General features: G+C 44.4%; 1 long non-coding RNA gene across 2 annotated transcripts; it reads right to left on the reverse strand.

Annotated features, from left to right (window-relative positions):
* Positions 1–5,708: 5,708 nt before the first annotated feature.
* On the reverse strand, positions 5,709–19,593 carry LOC311518034. Of its 2 annotated transcripts, none has more exons than XR_014710865.1 (4): positions 19,520–19,593; positions 16,463–16,550; positions 14,952–15,078; positions 5,709–5,923 (listed from the first exon to the last, which is right to left on the reverse strand). It is a non-coding gene; the product is annotated as an uncharacterized lncRNA (long non-coding RNA). The 2 variants fall into 2 exon arrangements; XR_014710866.1 differs by having other exon boundaries at positions 19,402–19,583.
* Between the last annotated feature and the right edge of the window lie 314 nt (positions 19,594–19,907).

Here is a 19,907-nt window from a genome sequence, read left to right on the forward strand (position 1 = left end):
GAATTCCTAAATTGGCTCTAATCTCCTTATGGATCTCCGAATACCAGTCTTGTGAGATCTTGACAAACATTGTAAGTATGTCTTTTCCCCATTTTATGAGGTTTCTTCCTATGTATTTATGAATGATGAAACAACTTGTGTGTGTTGGAGATATGTAAAAAAGCATTATACAACCTCTGCAGACACCAGCATTTTCATACCTGCTTTCAGAACTGCTTTCAGAACTAGAGCTCTACAAGCTGTTAGTTAAGTTATAGGAGCACTACCCTGTACCATGACACAGAATGTGATATTTGTGAGTCATGAGAAGGCGGGGAAACCTCCTCTGGGTGATTACTTAAGGGATCTGACAAGAGAGATTCTAATGGCTCAGCACATCACAGGGTTTGTTTCAGCAGGACCAAAAACCTATGGGTACAAATTGTCCAGGGGAAGGTCTGAACGAAAATTAAAGGGGTTCGACTGATTGTGGAGAATAATGAAAAGATCAGCTTTGAGAGTTTGGACCCCACACCAGAAGTTAAGGACAATGAGAAGGAGTTTTTAAAGTATATTAGGCCCCAAAAGAATCCTAACTGTGGTACTTGTCCATTGCTTGATGGAAATGGTAGAATTATCAGTAATAATGTAGAAAAGGCAGAAGTGTTCAATAAATATTCCTGTTCTGTATTTGGGGGGAGGGGGGAAAAATGATGTCGTCATATCATATTATAACACTCTTTATATTCCACTAGTATCTCAGGAGGCAGTTACACAATAGCTACTAAAGTTAGACATTTTTAAATCAGCCAGTCCAGATAACTTGCATCCAAGAATTTTAAAAGAGCTCACCAAGGAGCTCTCTTCCGGTACAATGGAAGAAAGCTAATATTGTGCCAACATTTTAAAAGGGTAAACTGGATGACCCAATTAATTACAGGCTTATCAGTCTGAAATTGATCCTGGACAAGATAATGGAGTGGCTGATAAGGGACTTAATTAATAAAGAATTAAAGAAGGGTGTGACATTCCCCTCTGGTGTTATCTGGACCGGTGATCTGCTAGGTCACTCCAGTCCTTGACTCTGGGAGCCAGCCTTACCCTGCTTTGCTGTGAGAACCTCCACTTCTGGGCTGTTCACGCACAGCCCCTGGCATGTAAGCTGCTCCTTGGACTGTGCAACCGAATGACACTACCCAATATCTCTGGTCCCAGACAAAACCCTAGGAACCTCCATCTTGCAGGATCCAGTTATGCCTGCTGGACACTGCAAGCTTAGATGAGTTCATCAATTTAACAAAGAAATTGATATGTACTAGGCTTGTTCTCCCAAGGGGAGTCTCTGACATGCTTCAAACCAAACACACTGCTTCAGGTAGAATAAACAAACAAATTTATTAACTACAAAGATAGATTTTAAGTGATTATAAGTCAAAGAATAACAAGTCAGATTTGGTCAAATGAAATACAAGCAAAATGCATTCTAAGCTGATCTTAACACTTTCAATGCCCTTACAAACTTTGATACTTCTCACCACAGGCTGGCTAGTTGCTCTTCAGCCAGGCTCTCTCCTTTAAGCAGTGATGTAGCTTCTCCACTCCTGTCTGTTTCTGGCAAGTCTTTCAATGATTCCCCAGCTGTGCCCCAGGTTTTTCAGCTCAGCTTCCACAGCTCTTCGCCATGTTGTTTTCTGGTGACTTAATTTTCACTTGCCTAAATATATGAATGTTTCTACATTGGTGAAAACATGATCCTCTATCCGTACTGGTGATGGCGAGGCAAGATTAACGGTCCTGATATTTATCTTATAGTGGCTGATTTTCAGTCCAATTTGCTGGCTGAATGTAAGACTGAATTAGACGGATTTAAATGGCAGACACACAGCACTGCCAGTGTTACATGGGACATTCTCACCTAATTAGGAATAGTATAATTATTAGCACCTTCCCACCAGGAAGATCCAAACTCTTCCCACACATGAATTAACCTCACAATATCTCTGGCAGGCAGATAAGCAAAATACCTACTGTTGTAATTAAGCCATGTGCTGCATCCCAGAATTAATTGTAACCCTATAATTACCAAGTGAAAATGGAAATTAAAAGCAGATAAATAATGTATCAGAAATAAACACTCATTGCAGAACTTCTGGGAGTCACAAACCTCTTCCTGCATTGTGACCATTCCTTGTTAGGCAGCTGTCACACAGACCTGAGTATGCAATATGATATGGCAGCAAAAAGGGCCATTGGAGTGCTGGGGCAGCATTCACAGCAGCATCACATCTCGGTCCCTCCATCTGGAATATTGAGTTCAGGTCTGAACCCTGCCTTACCTGAGAGATATTGACAAACTGGAGAGAGTTCAGAGATGACTGAAAAATGGAGGGGTTGAAATGGAATTTAAAACAGAGACTGTACATGTATCGCTTGGCAAGTCAACCACTAAAGCAGGGTGGGGCAATGCTAGCAGCCTATAGATATTTAAAGGATGTTAACACCAAGCTGGGAGAGGAATTATTTAGCCCAATAGAAGGATGGGGTCTACTGAGAAGCAGTGGGTTGAAATTAAGAAAGAGAATATTTGGGCTGAATCTCAGTAAGATCTCATTGAGCTTGGTGACATCTGGGAGGAGGCAAAAAGAGTCTCCACAAGGCAGACCCTGGTACTGGCTCCCTGGCAGCTGTGGCAGCCAGGCCTTATGGTCCCTAACTTTATGTTTCATGCCCTCCAGCGCTCAGGGCCCTCAGCACTCAATCACTGCTGGATCTTACTCCATGTGAGCAACATTTTTGACAGGAGTCTGTTTCTCTGTGTATCTAGGCCATGGACAAGTGCCCAGGGGATCTCGTTTCATGCAGGCGTGGCCCTACCCTGATCTCTAGGCCATTGGCAACTATTGAATATCTAGCCTTACATGTGCCATATTAAGAGGCATTCACCATTTCCTGGGAGAGGGGAGTGGGAGATCATGCATCCCCTCAAGAACAGAACACAAGGGGAAGGGGAAGTGTGGCCTGTTGGGGAAACTTGTGTGAGTAAGGTGAGCAAGGTTTGGCCCTTTCAGGTCTGGAGAAATTCAAACACTTTATGTCTATCATTCGCTGCTCGGCCACTAAGGTTATAACTGTACCACACAAAGCAGTCAGGGGTGTCTAAAAAGGGTTCTCCTTTAGAAACCAGGTGCTGCTCCAGCTTGGGATTCCATTATCCTCTCTCTAGATTTAATTTTTTTTACAATTTGATCTACTTTGGTAGAACTTACTTCTCGGATACTAATTGCCAGAATCATTCCTCTTTTCTTTTCTGTGAAGCTGAACCAGGAAGGATGGTCTCATGCTTCAGTCACTAGACAGGACTGAGAAATCTGGGTTTAGTTCCCAGTTCTACCACAGACTCCATGTGCGGCCTTGGGCAAGTCACCTCTTCTCTGTGAGCTTTGGCTACTTGTTTATACAAATGGGTTAATAGCACCTTTTTCTTGTCCGTTCTATTTCAATTGTAAACTCTTTGGGGCAAGGACCATCTGTGACCCGGGGTTCTTTCAACCCAAATCTCTTGGTAACTTTTACTGTGTGCGAGGTGGTGTCAGGAAATAAATCAGGGGAGATGCGGCCGTCCGACCGATTGATGGCTGGCACAAACAAGACAACACAAGAGTGCTTTCACTTAAAGCTAAACTTTACTTAGTCTCAGGAACTTATACACACGTCCGCAAGAGGATAGTAAAACACCCCCAACCCTGGATAATTACCAAAGCTGAGTGTGGCTCTCGAATGGCACAGCGGTAGCCCGTCTGCCGCTGGGAAACACAAGATGCATCCAGAGAGAGAGAGTCCAGTCCTGAAGAGTCCCACTACCTCAAACTTTTTCCCCTTATTTATACATTAGTAATAGAATGACATGTCCCTTAAAGCAAACTTGTTAAGTAAGCAGCTGGTCAAGAGAGAGGTTCCTTCTGATTATCGATTAACCAGGTGTGGGTTTTTCCAGAGTTTGCAGCCTTGAGGCCCCAATAGACATTCCTGGGGCTCATCCTGCTCTTCTAAGATGCATGTATCAGCAACTTCAACACAATTCTTATTAGGAAGGACGCAGGGTCAAGCTGCCCTTTCTGTGGCACCCAAAAAACCCCTTCCCCTCCTGTCTTGGTTAAGCTAAGCCTTTCTTGTTTCTTGACTTTAGCAAAGCTTTTGACACGGTCTCCCATAGTATTCTTGTCAGCAAGTTAAGGAAGTATGGGCTGGATGAATGCACTATAAGGTGGGTAGAAAGCTGGCTAAATTGTCGGGGTCAACGGGTAGTGATCAATGGCTCCATGTCTAGTTGGCAGCCGGTATCAAGTGGAGTGCCCCAAGGGTCGGTCCTGGGGCCGGTTTTATTCAATATCTTCATAAATGATCTGGAGGATGGTGTGGATTGCACTCTCAGCAAATTTGCGGATGATACTAAACTGGGAGGAGTGGTAGATACGCTGGAGGGGAGGGATAGGATACAGAAGGACCTAGACCAATTGGAAGATTGGGCCAAAAGGAATCTGATGAGGTTCAATAAGGATAAGTGCAGGGTCCTGCACTTAGGACGGAAGAACCCAATGCACAGCTACAGACTAGGGACCGAATGGCTAGGCAGCAGTTCTGCAGAAAAGGACCTAGGGGTGACAGTGGACGAGAAGCTGGATATGAGTCAGCAGTGTGCCCTTGTTGCCAAGAAGGCCAATGGCATTTTGGGATGTATAAGTAGGGGCATAGCGAGCAGATCGAGGGACGTGATCGTTCCCCTCTATTCGACATTGGTGAGGCCTCATCTGGAGTACTGTGTCCAGTTTTGGGCCCCACACTTCAAGAAGGATGTGGATAAATTGGAGAGAGTCCAGCGAAGGGCAACAAAAATGATTAGGGGACTGGAACACATGAGTTATGAGGAGAGGCTGAGGGAGCTGGGATTGTTTAGCCTGCAGAAGAGAAGAATGAGGGGGGATTTGATAGCTGCTTTCAACTACCTGAAAGGGGGTTCCAAAGAGGATGGCTCTAGACTGTTCTCAATGGTAGCAGATGACAGAACGAGGAGTAATGGTCTCAAGTTGCAGTGGGGGAGGTTTAGATTGGATATTAGGAAAAACTTTTTCACTAAGAGGGTGGTGAAACACTGGAATGCGTTACCTAGGGAGGTGGTAGAATCTCCTTCCTTAGAGGTTTTTAAGGTCAGGCTTGACAAAGCCCTGGCTGGGATGATTTAACTGGGAATTGGTCCTGCTTTGAGCAGGGGGTTGGACTAGATGACCTTCTGGGGTCCCTTCCAACCCTGATATTCTATGATTCTATGATTCTAAGCCTGCTGACTTGGCTAATTTACAGCCTGCTGACTTGGCTGCTTTTAGTAATAAGCCATAGTGGTTTCAGGCACTTTACTGGTTTGCCAGAGTCTCCCTGTACACATCCTTTACTATGTACAGTGCCTAGTCCTACGGGGCTCTCATCTAGGCTGAAGCATGTAACCATGACCATAATAACAACAATTGAGAACAGGGTTTGATTATAAAGGACCTCAGACCAGCATAATAATCAGCCAATGACTATGACAATCTACACCATGGCAGGGCCTTGAGCCAACATAACGAGATCGTGCAAGGAAAATATGAACTTATTAGTTGACTTCACCACCTGGCAGAAGAGGGAATTCACTGATGTTGTTCCTAATCCCGCAAGGCACATGCATGTTTCAGCAATATGATCTCACACCAACTTGCTTTCATTAAAAGGAAAGTAACAAATCTTTTACAGGTGATACAAGGGCTTCCTTCAGGAATTTCTCCAGCTGATGAGGTACTTTACAGGAAAACTTAACAGCGCTTCTGACTTCCACTGAAGCAGGAGCCAATGAAGGAAGGGATGTCTCCCAGATTCCCAGAGCTCCTGCCTAAACAATCAGTCATGCCTTCGCCTGCACAAAGGAAAGAATAAAGGATTCATTGATGTGATTAAGAACAGGGATAATATAACATTTGATTTGAAATGAAAGGCACAGCAGGAATTGCCCAGTCATTGAATGGTGAGTACAGATTTTCCTGGTTAACTCCAGAGCAGGGAATTCATTTTCCCGACTGCAACATTCTGCTGTGGAGTTTTTGTGAAGATAGTCATATATATCTAAACAGGTAAACTGGCTGCCTACCTGGCTTAACAGGTAAATGGCAGGCTTCTGAACATGGGATATCCTCTGTTCTCCCCTCTAACTTTCTAATAAGGGAAACAGGTCCTCTGTTTTTGTTTTAAGAAAAGGAGTACTTGGTCACCTTAGAGACTAACCAATTTATTTGAGCATAAGCTTTTGTGAGCTACAGTTCACTTCATCGGATCCATTCAGTGGAAAATACGGTGAGGAGATTTATATACACACAGAACATGAAAAAATGGGTATTTATCATGCACACTGTAAGGAGAGTGATCACTTAAGATGAGCTATTACCAGCAGGAGAGTGGGGGGGAGCGGGGGGGGGGAGAAAACCTTTTGTAGTGATAATCAAGGTGGGCCATTTCCAGCAGTTAACAAGAACATCTGAGGAACAGTGGGGGCGGGGTGGGGGAATAAACAAGGGGAAATAGTTTTACTTTGTGTAATGACTCAACCACTCCCAGTCTCTATTCAAGCCTAAGTTAATTGTATCCAATTTGCAAATTAATTCCAATTCAGCAGTCTCTCATTGGAGTCTGTTTTTGAAGTTTTTTTGTTGAAGAATAGCCATTTTTAGGTCAGAAATCGAGTGACCAGAGAGACTGAAGTATTCTCTGACTGGTTTATGAATGTTCAAATTCTTGACATCTGATTTGTGTCCATTTATTCTTTTACGTAGAGGCTGTCCAGTTTGACCAATGTACATGGCAGAGGGGCATTGCTGGCACATGATGGCATATATCACACTGATAGATGTGCAGGTGAACGAGCCTCTGATAGTGTGGCTGTGTGCATTCACTGTATTTTCCACTGAATGCATCCAATGAAGTGAGCTGTAGCTCACGAAAGCTTATTCTCGAATAAATTGGTTAGTCTCTAAGGTGACACAAGTACTCCTTTTCTTTTTGCGAATACAGACTAACATGGCTGCTACTCTGAAACCTGTTTTTGTTTTAACATCCTTCCAGTTAACATGCTGCGAAGTGAAAACGACGATCACAAAAAAATAAACCCAGCTGTCACATGATAGAAAAAATAAGAAAGCTCATGCTCAAATAAATTGGTTAGTCTCTAAGGTGCCACAAGTACTCCTTTTCTTTTTGTGAATACAGACTAACACGGCTGTTACTCTGAAACCACAACTAATTAAAGATTGTATTCTGCATGATATTTTTGAGACCTAGGGAGAAACAATTAATGATGCATGGGAGGCTGAAGTGCAGATGTTTGCTTGGCAGTTCAAACAGTCAGCAAGATGCGCCATAGAAAACAGAAACACCTGTTTGGGATGGTAATTGGTCTTATTTTGAGTCTCAGGCCTGAAAATAAGGGGCTGTCCATCCAGCTGTTTGCCCATGGGGAGCAGTGTCTGGGTTCATTGAGAACTGTATAGTATAGTCTACGGAAGTTGGAAGTGGGACATTGCCTATGTACTCTTTTTAAACTTCGTAAATTATTTCACCTTTATGGAAAGGGATTTCTGGCTTCAATGAGGTGATGAGCTAGAATGGATGAATTTTAAACTGTTTTTATTATGAAACAACAAACAGTAATAAGAAAAGGAGGACTTGTGGCACCTTAGAGACTAACCGATTTATTTGAGCATAAGCTTTCGTGAGTTACAACTGCATCCAATGCAGTGAGCTGTAGCTCACGAAAGCTTATGCTCAGTTAAATGTGTTAGTCTCTAAGGTGCCACAAGTCCTCCTTTTCTTTTTGCGAATACAGACTAACACGGCTGCTACTCTGAAACCTGTCAACAAACAGTAATGTAACCAATCAAAAATAAAGTTTTAATTGAACCAACATTGAAAAAACTGTTCTTTGAAAACACATCTAACAAACCAAGCTATCACCCAGCCACTGCAAAAGAACCATTAAAAAAAAAAAAACAGTGCAGCCAAAACTGAAAGTGCAAAACAGGGCAGAACAGCTGGTGTGGGGGGGGGTTAAAGTCAAAGGCGTGTACATGCCTTTGCTCTCCCTCTGCCTGTCTGCAGGGCCTCTGGGATCGAGTGGTGCAGCTCAAACTGGCCAGGGGTGTGGGAGGGCTCAAAGGAGCTGGGCTCCCAGCAGCGAGTGTTCTCCGTGCCCAGAGGATGGCTGGGTGAGAGGAATGTCTGTGCGGGTACAGTAGGAAGGAGTTACTGCTCCCCTTAGCTTGTATTGTCCCAGGTTTTTACTGTATCCACAAAAACAATGAGGAGTTCGGTGACACCTTAAAGACTAACAGATTTATTTGGACATAAGCTTTTGTGGGTAAAAACCCCACTTCTTCAGATGCATCGAGTGAAAATTACAGATACAGGCGTAAATATTCTGACACATGAAGAGAAGGGAGGTACCCTACAAATGGAGAACAAGTGTTGACAGGGCCAATTCAGTCAGGGTGGATGTGGTCCACTCCCAATAATTGATGAGGAGGTGTCAATACCAAAAGAGGGAAAATTGCTTTTGTAGTGAGCCAGCCACTCCCAGTCCCTGTTCAAGCCCAAAGTAATGGTGTTAAATTTGCAAATGAATTTTAGTTCTGCAGTGTCTCTTTGAAGTCTGTTTTGAAGTTTTTTTGTTGAAGGATGGCTACTTTTAAATCCGTTATAGAATGTCCAGGAAGATTGAAGTGTTCTCCTACTGGCTTTTGTATGTTACCATTCCTGATGTCTGATTTGTGTCCATTTATTCTTTTATGTAGAGACTGTCCGGTTTGGCCAATGTACATGGCAGAGGGGCATTGCTGGCACATGATGGCATATATCACATTAGTAGATGTGCAGGTGAACGAGCCCCTGATGGTGTGGCTCATGTGATTGGGTCCTCTGATGGTGTCGCTAGAGTAGATATGGGGACAGTAGGCAACAGGGTTTGTTACAGGGATTCGTTCCTGGGTTAGTGTTTCTGTGGTGTGGTATGTAGTTGCTGGTGAGTATTTGCCTCAGGCTGGGGGGCTGTCTGTAAGCGAGGACTGGCCTGCCTCCCAAGGTCCGTGAGAGTGAGGAATCATTTCCCAGGATAGGTTGTAGGTCGTTGATGTGTGGAGAGGTTTTAGGTGGGGGCTGTACGTGATGGCCAGTGCTGTTCTGTTATTTTCCTTGTTGGGCCTGTCCTGTACTTCGGTGACTTCCAGGTACCCATCTTGCCCTGTCAATCTGTTTCCTCACTTCCCCAGGTGGATATTGTAGTTTTAAGAATGCTTGATAAAGACCATCAGGGGTTCAGTCACCTGCACATCTACTAATGTGATATATGCCATCATGTGCCAGCAATGCCCCTCTGCCATGTACACTGGCCAAACTGGACAGTCTCTACGTAAAAGAATAAATGGACACAAATCAGACATCAGGAATCAGAACATTCAAAAACCAGTCAGAGAACACTTCGATCTCCCTGGACATTCTATAACAGATTTAAAAGTAGCCATCCTTCAGTGAAAAAACTTCAAAAAGAGACTTCAAAGAGAAACTGCAGAGCTACAATTCATTTGCAAATTTAACACCATTAATTTGGGCTTGAATAGGGACTGCAAGTGGCTGGCTCACTACAAAAGCAATTTTCCCTCTTTTGGTATTGACATCTCCCTGTCAGTTATTGGGAGTGGACCACATCCACCCTGACTGAATTAAACAGGGGGGAGGGATAGCTCAGTGGTTTGAGCATTGGCCTGCTAAACCCTGGGTTGTGAGTTCAATCCTTGAGGGGGCCATTTAGGGATGTGGGGCAAAAATTGGGGATTGGTCCTGCTTTGAGCAGGGGGTTGGACTAGATGACCTCCTGAGGTCCCTTCCAACCCTGATATTCTATGATTCTATGACCCTGTCAACGGTGGTTCTCCCCTTGTAGGGTATCTCCCTTCTCTTCATGTGTCAGTACATTTATGCCTATATCTGTAATTTTCACTCCATGCATCTGAAGAAGTGGGGTTTTTACCCATGAAAGTTTATGCCTAAATAAATCTGTTAGTCTTTAAGGTGCCACCGGACTCCTTGTTGTTTTCCCCTATAATGTGAGAACCAAAATCGAGCAATTTCTCTGTCTTAAATTCTGCTTTATCTCTCCTGCAGACATAGAGACAGTGCAGAGAAAAATCAAGAAAGTCCTGCAATGATTGTACAGCAGAATGTGTGTTACAGGACATTTATACTTCAGTGGGAGCAGCACTTGTTGTACCTGTGCTGGGCAGACACTATTCATTTATAACTCACGTAAACAATAAATACCAACCAAACTTCTTTTCCTGTAACCACTGTCTCAGTGAGCTGTTGATTTTTAAGAAATACATTTTTTCATTTTTTGAATCTGTCTTGAGATGGGGTAGTGTACAGGCTGTGGCTACACCATGCTGCCAGCTCCCATTCTGAGATGGCAAACGAGTGCCTTGGGGGAAGTTACCCAGTGTTACATGGCGGTGACCACCTGAGCACCCCGTTGTGGACAGGGGTGCTCTGCAGTGCCCTACCTCTTGTTTCCCCTTCTTCGGGGCTCCTTTAACATATCTTCCACCCAGCCTTAGCCTGGTCCCTCTTCCCTGAGGTACTGTCCCTTCCTACTCCATTTATTTAGCAAATGGAAGAAAGCTTTAGAGGAAATTATTTTAAAACAACAGTCGACAGACATGTTTAGACTCATCTAACCTTATGCTTCATTGCATGTTAAATTTGTTGGGCTTCCTTCCAAGTTACAGGAGCAGAACAGGCACAGGTAACTGCTTGCTAAGTGGGGAAATCTACTGCATAACAATACCAGTATATTTATATTTCTGTAGTTACACTGGAGCTACCCCCACCCCCCCATGTGGACACTCTAACTCCCTAATAAAAGTGTCATCCCCCACTCATTGCATCCTATTTTAATTGTCTGCTGTGGATGAAGGGGGCAGCTGAGACAGTGACCTCTTCTCCTGCTTTCTGCAGAGACAGGATGAGGGCACTGGTTGCTTCCCTGTCCACTGGGGACAGAAGGAGCTGGCATGTCAGCCTGGCTGGCCACCTCAGTCCTCTTCTTTCCCCACAGATGTGAATGCTCCAGCTGTGTTCCTTCCAGCTACTAACTGGAACTCAAGCATCTGCCCTTAATTGGCACCTGGCTGGCTCAATGGTGACCACACCTGGGTTTGGGAGGAGCTGGCGAATGTGGGTGTCACAGTTCAGGATGGGCGCACTGCCCCAGATAAAAAACAACAACAACACCATCTGCACAAACAATAAGAAATGCCTCCTCTTCCCCTTCTGCTGCCAAACAAACCCCACCTCAGCCGCCTTTCAGAACCGACTGAAAGTTGGAGTGAAACTTGATCAACGTTTGAGGAAGATTCACCTACCCTCCTAATGATCTAATGCCCTCAAGATATTTAACCCAGGTTATTGTAGGTTAATTGCAAAGGAGAAATAAAACAAAACACTGGGCCTGTGCTCCTTTGTGCCTCTTTATAAGGTATGAAGACACCTGCAGATTCTTTTGTTTTTTAAAGTGTTTTTTTCTGCTTGAGATTTACCTTAGAAATATCAGGACAGTCAACTCTGGTCTTCCCTCTTTTGCTGGAGGTCTCTTTGGAGACCCCAAAGAAATGTCTGCCAGGGTCTTCAGCCCTCAACTAAAAGAGACTGTGGAATCTTTAACAAAGAAAGATTTTCTCCCAACTACTTTAAGTTGAGGGAACCATTGCTGTGGCCCCTTGTAGCATGCTGACAGCTTGTGCCACACGCTCTCAAAGAAACTGCGGAATCACCTGATCAACATCCTCTACAGCAAACAGGGAAAGATTAAGAATGAGCTCTCAAAAATGGATACTCTCATAAAAAAACAACCTTCCACACAAACTTCCTCGTGGCTAGATTTTACTAAAACTAGACAAGCCATTTACAACGCACACTTTGCTTCTCTACAAAAGAAAAAGGACACTAAACTTTCTAAACTACTACATGCTACAAGGGGCCACAGCAACGGTTCCCTCAACCCACCTAGCAATATTGTTAACCTATCCAACTATACTCTCAGCCCAGCAGAAGCAGCTGTTCTATCTCGGGGCCTCTCCTTCTGCCCCTCCACCCCCACGAACATGATACAGTTCTGTGGTGACCTAGAATCCTATTTTCGATGTCTCCGACTCAAGGAATATTTCCAAAATACCTCTGAACAACATACTAATCCACAGAGACCTCCCTACCAACACTACAGAAAGAGGGATTCTAGGTGGACTCCTCCTGAAGGTCGAAACAGCAGACTGGACTTCTACATAGAGTGCTTCCGCCGACGTGCACGGGCTGAAATTGTGGAAAAGCAGCATCACTTGCCCCATAACCTCAGCCATGCGGAACGCAATGCCATCCACAGCCTCAGAAACAACTCTGACATCATAATCAAAAAGGCTGACAAAAGGAGGTGCTGTTGTCATCATGAATAGGTCGGAATATGAACAAGAGGCTGCTCGGCAGCTCTCCAACACGAGTTTCTACAAGCCATTACCCTATGATCCCACTGAGAGTTACCAAAAGCAACTACAGCATTTGCTCAAGAAACTTCCTGAAAAAGCACAAGATCAAATCCGCACAGACACACCCCTGGAACCCCGACCTGGGATATTCTATCTACTACCCAAGATCCATAAACCTGGAAATCCTGGGCGCCCCATCATCTCAGGCATTGGCACCCTGACAGCAGGATTGTCTGGCTATGTAGACTCCCTCCTCAAGCCCTACGCTACCAGCACTCCCAGCTACCTTCGAGACACCACTGACTTCCTGAGGAAACTTCAATCCATCGGTGATCTTCCTGATAACACCATCCTGGCCACTATGGATGTAGAAGCCCTCTACACCAACATTCCACACAAAGATGGACTACAAGCCGTCAGGAACACTATCCCCGATAATGTCACGGCTAACCTGGTGGCTGAACTTTGTGACTTTGTCCTTACCCATAACTATTTCACATTTGGGGACAATGTATACCTTCAGATCAGTGGCACTGCTATGGGTACCCGCATGGCCCCACAGTATGCCAACATTTTTATGGCTGATTTAGAACAACGCTTCCTCAGCTCTCGTCCCCTAAAGCCCCTACTCTACTTGTGCTATATTGATGACATCTTCATTATCTGGATCCATGGAAAAGAAGCCCTTGAGGAATTCCACCATGATTTCAACAATTTCCATCCCACCACCAACCTCAGCCTGGTCCAGTCCACACAAGAGATCCACTTCCTGGACACTACAGTGCTAATAAACAATGGTCACATAAACACCACCCTATACCGGAAACCTACTGACCGCTATTCCTACCTGCATGCCTCCAGCTTTCACCCTGACCACACCACACGATCCATCGTCTACAGCCAAGCTCTGCGATACAACCGCATTTGCTCCAACCCCTGAGACAGAGACAAACACCTACAAGATCTCTGTCAAGCTTTCTTACAACTACAATACCCACCTGCAAAAGTAAAGAAACAGATTGATAGAGCCAGAAGAGTTCCCAGAAGTTACCTACTACAGGACAGGCCTAACAAAGAAAATAACAGAACGCCACTAGCCGTCACCTTCAGCCCCCAACTAAAACCCCTCCAACGCATTATTAAGGATCTACAACCTATCCTAAAGGATGACCCAACACTCTCACAAATCTTGGGAGACAGGCCAGTCCTTGCCTACAGACAGCCCCGCAACCTGAAGCAAATACTCACCAACAACCACATACCACACAACAGAACCACTAACCCAGGAACATATCCTTGCAACAAAGCCCGTTGCCAATTGTGCCCACATATCTATTCAGGGGACACCATCACAGGGCCTAATAACATCAGCCACACTATCAGAGGCTCGTTCACCTGCACATCCACCAATGTGATATATGCCATCATGTGCCAGCAATGCCCCTCTGCCATGTACATTGGTCAAACTGGACAGTCTCTACGTAAAAGAATAAATGGACACAAATCAGATGTCAAGAATTATAACATTCATAAACCAGTCGGAGAACACTTCAATCTCTCTGGTCACACAATCACAGACATGAAGGTCGCTATCTTAAAACAAAAAAACTTCAAATCCAGACTCCAGCGAGAAACTGCTGAATTGGAATTCATTTGCAAATTGGATACTATTAATTTAGGCTTAAATAGAGACTGGGAGTGGCTAAGTCATTATGCAAGGTAGCCTATTTCCTCTTGTTTTTTCCTATCCGCCCCCCCCCCCCCCAGATGTTCTGGTTTAACTTGGATTTAAACTTGGAGAGTGGTCAGTTTGGATGAGCTATTACCAGCAGGAGAGTGAGTTTGTGTGTGTATGGGGGTGGGGGGGATGTGAGAAAACCTGGATTTGTGCTGGAAATGGCCCACCTTAATTATCATGCACACTGTAGGGAGAATGGTCACTTTGGATGAGCTATTACCAGCAGGATAGTGAGTTTGTGTGTGTGGTTTTTGGGAGGGGGGTGTGGGGGTGAGAGAACCTGGATTTGTGCAGGAAATGGCCCAACTTGATTATCATGCACATTGTATAAAGAGTTGTCACTTTGAATGGGCTATCACCAGCAGGAAAGTGAATTTGTGTGGGGGGGTGGAGGGTGAGAAAACCTGGATTTGTGCTGGAAATGGCCCAACCTGATGATCACTTTAGATAAGCTATTACCAGCAGGACAGTGGGGTGGGAGGAGGTATTGTTTCATATTCTCTGTGTATATATAAATTCTGCTGCAGTTTCCACAGTATGCATCCGATGAAATGAGCTGTAGCTCACGAAAGCTCATGCTCAAATAAATTGGTTAGTCTCTAAGGTGCCACAAGTACTCCTTTTCTTTTTACCTTTTGCAGCAGACCTGATATTTATCACATATTCCAATGGCTTCAAAATCGAAGTGACATCTCTTCAAGTAACAGTCACCCCTATGGAGTCTACATTGCAGGTAGGGACTCTCAGCCTGCGAGAATTCTGCACACAGAAAAAAAAGTCAGTCGTTCCACAGCGCTGGGTAAATAAGCGCTGTGATCCCCAGCATTTCTTATTCACTCATACCTGACCATGTCGGCCCAAACGTTCAGATCCAAACATTTATCACGGCATTAGTGCTATTGAAATGTGTGTGCTTCTGTGGCCATTCCGCGGCTGCCACTAAGAAGTGAATGGAGCAAGTGAATTAAATAGGGGCGCTGGCTCTCGGGCTGCAGAGTTGAGAACGGTAGCTCTCAGCATGGTGTTCTTTGCTTCCCTCTGCCTTTAAGTAATGGAAAGCAGCTGCTCAGACCTCCAAGTTCCCTGAGTGGCTGCTGCTGTGAGTTTGATTCCCTCTGTCTCTGGCAGTGATGTGCCAGGCAGTATCACAAATGCAATTTGTGAAGTAGGGTAGAACTGGTTCAGCACTGGGTTGGATGACTACACATTTTTGAAACAGAAAACCTTCCCGTTTCAAAGCATGCCTGTCTGTGAGACTCTGTGCAGATTTTTATTTTTATTTATTTTTGAAAACTCACTTGGAAATAATGTCTTCATGACCAGTTGCCAGGTTTTGGTTACACATGAAGGGCCTGTTATTTTGGAAATGCAGCCCCAATGTGCACACCCAAAGCTTGTAGACGATTTAGGTTAGAACATTTTTAACTGAAGGTTATTGTGCAATCTAAACAGATACATTGTCCTGTCTGCAAACACTGTCCCACCTTCAGATAATATAATTTCTTAGAAAGCAACCAAGTACATAATATTGACAGATTCTTAGAGAGAGTGGGGCTAAGACACTGAGATGAAGGGCTGCTGCTTTAATGATCTGTGTTCCATTCCCAGCTGTGTAACCTCTCAGTTGGACATGAGGCCTGACTTTATAATAGAGGTTGTGAAAGGCACCTAATTATGAACACCAGCCAGCTGCAGAAGTTACATTTTAACTCTGTGTACTTTGTCTTACACCAACGGGTGTATTGAACAAGAGTTGGCCACACCTCAACTTCTTTATATCCCATTCTGATGCTCAGTTCTGTGATTGCCTGTTAGAGGAAGAGTACGTGCAGTGCAGAGAGACTGCGGGGTGGTTTAAGCAGCAAGCCTCAGAAAGATCTGAGGAAAACACGATGGCAATATTTTTTGCACTGGTCATAATTCAGTCAAATCTTTATGTATTTTCTTGGGGGCAGTAAAGACACATCCCTGACATCCAGACAATTCCACTGCCAAATTTCACATATTGTCTGCAAACTTCAGAGCCGCTGGAGCTCCTAAGCAAAAAGTCAGAAACACGTTTCTAATAGACAGTATTAGACAATCTTAGTATAGACGCCCATATATCCATCTGTATCATCCCTCATTTTCATTTACCTCTTACCTGGTGCACCCTGGAGCACTAGAAGGAAAACAGCAAACAGCAGATAAAGGATCTTCATGGCTGAAGGTCAGCTGGGAACTCAGCGTCACTGCAGAGAAGACACAGAAAGACAGGGAGGAGGCAGAAAGTCCCTATATTTATAGGACACTGGGGATATACTGAGTTGTAGAAATAGAGGCAGATTAAAATTTATTGGGGCCCTGGGCACAAAGAACATTTTGGGACCCCCCACAGACACTCCCCTCACCACACAGCCCTGCCTCCTGCTCCTCCACTGCCCCCCAAGGTCCTGCCCCCTGGCCAGGCTGGAAGCCAGAGCTGGGCCATGGTCAGAGCTGCCCAAGGAGCCCCAGCTGCTGTGGGAAGCCCCGGACCCTCCACCTGCCCTAGGTGGCACATTCTGGTGGGGCTGGGACATGGGCCAGGGGCTACCCTTGGGCATTCTGGCCCCTTGCCCAGGGCAAGTGGAGGGTCTGGGGCTCCCCAGAGTGGCCCAGGCTCCCTGGTTACCTCTTACTGTGGCCTGGCTCCATCTTCTGGCCTGGCCAGGGGGTGGGATCTTTAGGGAAGAGGAGGAGCAGGGGATGGGGCCACAGTTCCAGTGGACCCCCCACTTCTATACAGGTTCTGGTGCTCCTACGGGGGCCCCCAAATTGGGCAGGGCCCCTGGGCATGGGCCCCATGGACCTGTGCATTAATTCACCACTGTGTAGGAATATTATTTTCATCCAAATGGTATTTATAATATGTGTTCTGTATTCTCTTAATAATTATTTTATCTATACAGCTGAACAGCTTCTAGGAGTATTTCAGAGAAATATGATTGTGTGATGCAAAATATATTTTAAAAACACATTTTCTGTAACTAATTTTAATGTTAACTGAGTGTCTTAAATTAGGTTTCTCGTGCTAATCTCTTTTTCCTTAGCCAAAATAAGAATTACTGGAGGAGAATTATTGCACAATTCTATATTTTATTAGCCCAGATAGAATTGAAAGCAATTCAGAAATTACAGAAAGTAAAAAAAAAGGTGATTGGATATTCATGTTTATGAAATTTATAATAATGAATACTAAAAAGTAACGAATCACATAAATTCATTTGAGGCCTTATCACAATTGTGTTACATAGTTAAAGTTTACCCTAGTTCTTTATTATTTTGGGAAACTGACTTTGGTACCAACGGGAACTATAAGAAGTACTTGTGTCACCTTAGAGACTAACCAATAAATGCTCAAATAAATTGGTTAGTCTCTAAGGTGCACAAGTACTCCTTTTCTTTTTGCGAATACAGACTAACACGGCTGTTACTCTGAAACGGGAACTATGAATCCTTTAGTGCAGATTCTTATCCACTTCTAATCAAACGTGTTCCCCAGTGGAATTAAAGGAGCATCTCTGGTAGTTTTAACAAATAGTTCTAAAGTTACTAGTTAGAAAATCAGTCAAGTTACTTAAATACTAAGAATTAAATTGCAATTAGTTTTCACACTTTGTGTAGATAATGATTCAAACTATTTGAATTTCTCTGGAAGTTTACCAGGATTCTTTGCTCTTAGGCCACTTGAACTAAATGTTCAAGGTTAACTCAATATTCAGATAGTGGGAACAATCTTTAGCTTACCAGCCAATTCAAAGCTTCTTCCCCCTTTGGGGAAAGAAGCTGTGAATTTCCCTCAATGACAAACTCTGTAGGATTTCCCGGCTAAACTCAGGGTGTCTCTCAGCTATCTAATATGGAGGAAACACTTCCTTTTACACATATTTCCCAACTTCAACACTCAGAATCACATACCGAGTTCCCTAATTTCTAGACAACAAAGATTCAGTTTGTTAGTGAAATACTCGTATGCATCACACATTCTATTATAGCACACTCCTGTTTCTCTGACCAGCCTGGGCAAGATCCAAACTTTCAGATAACTAGGCATTTGGACAAACAGAAGAAGTGCTAAAGAATTTAGTGCTAGAAGCCAGAGACAGTAGGACGAGGGGATGGGGCTGAGCTATGCTTCGCTCCTGCATGCTAAGGTGATGGTGGTCCCCAAGGTGCTGTATGGACTGAGCCCAAAGGGAGGCTGAGAGGAGGGTGGAGGAGGGAAAGGGGGAAGGAAGGACAGATGAGAGGGGAAAGGAGGGCAGAGGGGCTGCAGGAGACAGAAGCCTCCTTGGTGCTGCTTGAGGATTTCCCAGCACTGACAGATCCGAGGGAGTAAGCCAGCCCTACCCTTCACTATTTTTACTAGTGCTTGTAGAGCCCAGGGCATCAGTGCCAGGATGCCTTGAAGAAGCACCAAGGTGGCTCTGGTCTCAGGTAGCTAATTGACCTCTTCCTGCATCTCTCCTCCTTTTTTCCTTCCACTTTTCTCTCCTCTATCCTCCTCTCTGCCTCCCTTCTTTCCTCTCCCTCCTGCCCTGTTCTCTTTCCCTTAATTTCTCTTCTGTCTGAGCCTGTCATTCTCTCCCTGAACCCTTCTCCTTTCAGCCTTCGCCTTAATCTCTTCATCTGTTTTCTTTTTGCCTGTTCTCTCTCTCTCCCTCACATCACCTCTTCTCTCCTCTCCTACTTTTTCCCATTTTTCTCACTGCCATCATTCCTAACTCCAGAAATCCTGCCAAATCACAGTTCCCAGAGCCCTATGCTTAGTTAATCAGTGGGTGATTAGCTAACACACCACTACAGGGGGGACATACTGTGAATTCAGATAACTAGGATTTCTGGGTACAAGGAATTTAGATAACTGGAATTATCCTGCAGATGGTTTTAACTCAAGTAGCTTTACAATAAACAAGTTTTCATTGTGGCAAACAAAATGCATGTAAATGTGCCACTTATCCATTAAAACTGGCATGAAGGCCTGTTCTCCAGCTCTGCATCACAGTGGCCCTGAGTAGTCTCTCGAGCTCACTAGAAAGTTCATTCAGGTAGTTCACTCACTCAATGGGTTACGACAGCTATGTTCTTCTCTTTCTGGATCTCACGGCCGTCTCCCTAGACAGAACATTAAAGAAAAAGTTAATAGGGTGAGCATGAAGGAAGTCACTTTAGTAGTTACCAGACTGAGGGTGCTGTCTGTAGCCAGGAGATGACAGTCCCACTCGCTGTCTCTCTCATCCAGATATATGAGCTTCACATGGATGCGTTGACCCAAACTGCCTGTTTTATACAGATTCTCAGGGCTTGGTTTCTTCTTGGCAAAGCTGCTGTGGGCCAATCAGAAAGTGACCCCTGCTTCTGGGAAAAATTTGAACTGTCCTACCACAATCTGGATGCTGGAATTCTTGCAACTCTGTCTCTGGAAAATTCCATGGTCTTTGTGCAAAACGTCTTGTGCCCTCCCAGATTGTGTAAGATATGTTAGGCCACAGTGTCTTGTGCCAAACATCTTGGGACATATAACGAACACCTGCTGGTTTAGCTCTGATCAACAACTTATTTCTGTA

Source organism: Lepidochelys olivacea, assembly GCF_965140295.1.
Source record: "Lepidochelys olivacea isolate rLepOli2 genome assembly, chromosome: 3".
NCBI classification, from domain to species: domain Eukaryota; kingdom Metazoa; phylum Chordata; order Testudines; family Cheloniidae; genus Lepidochelys; species Lepidochelys olivacea.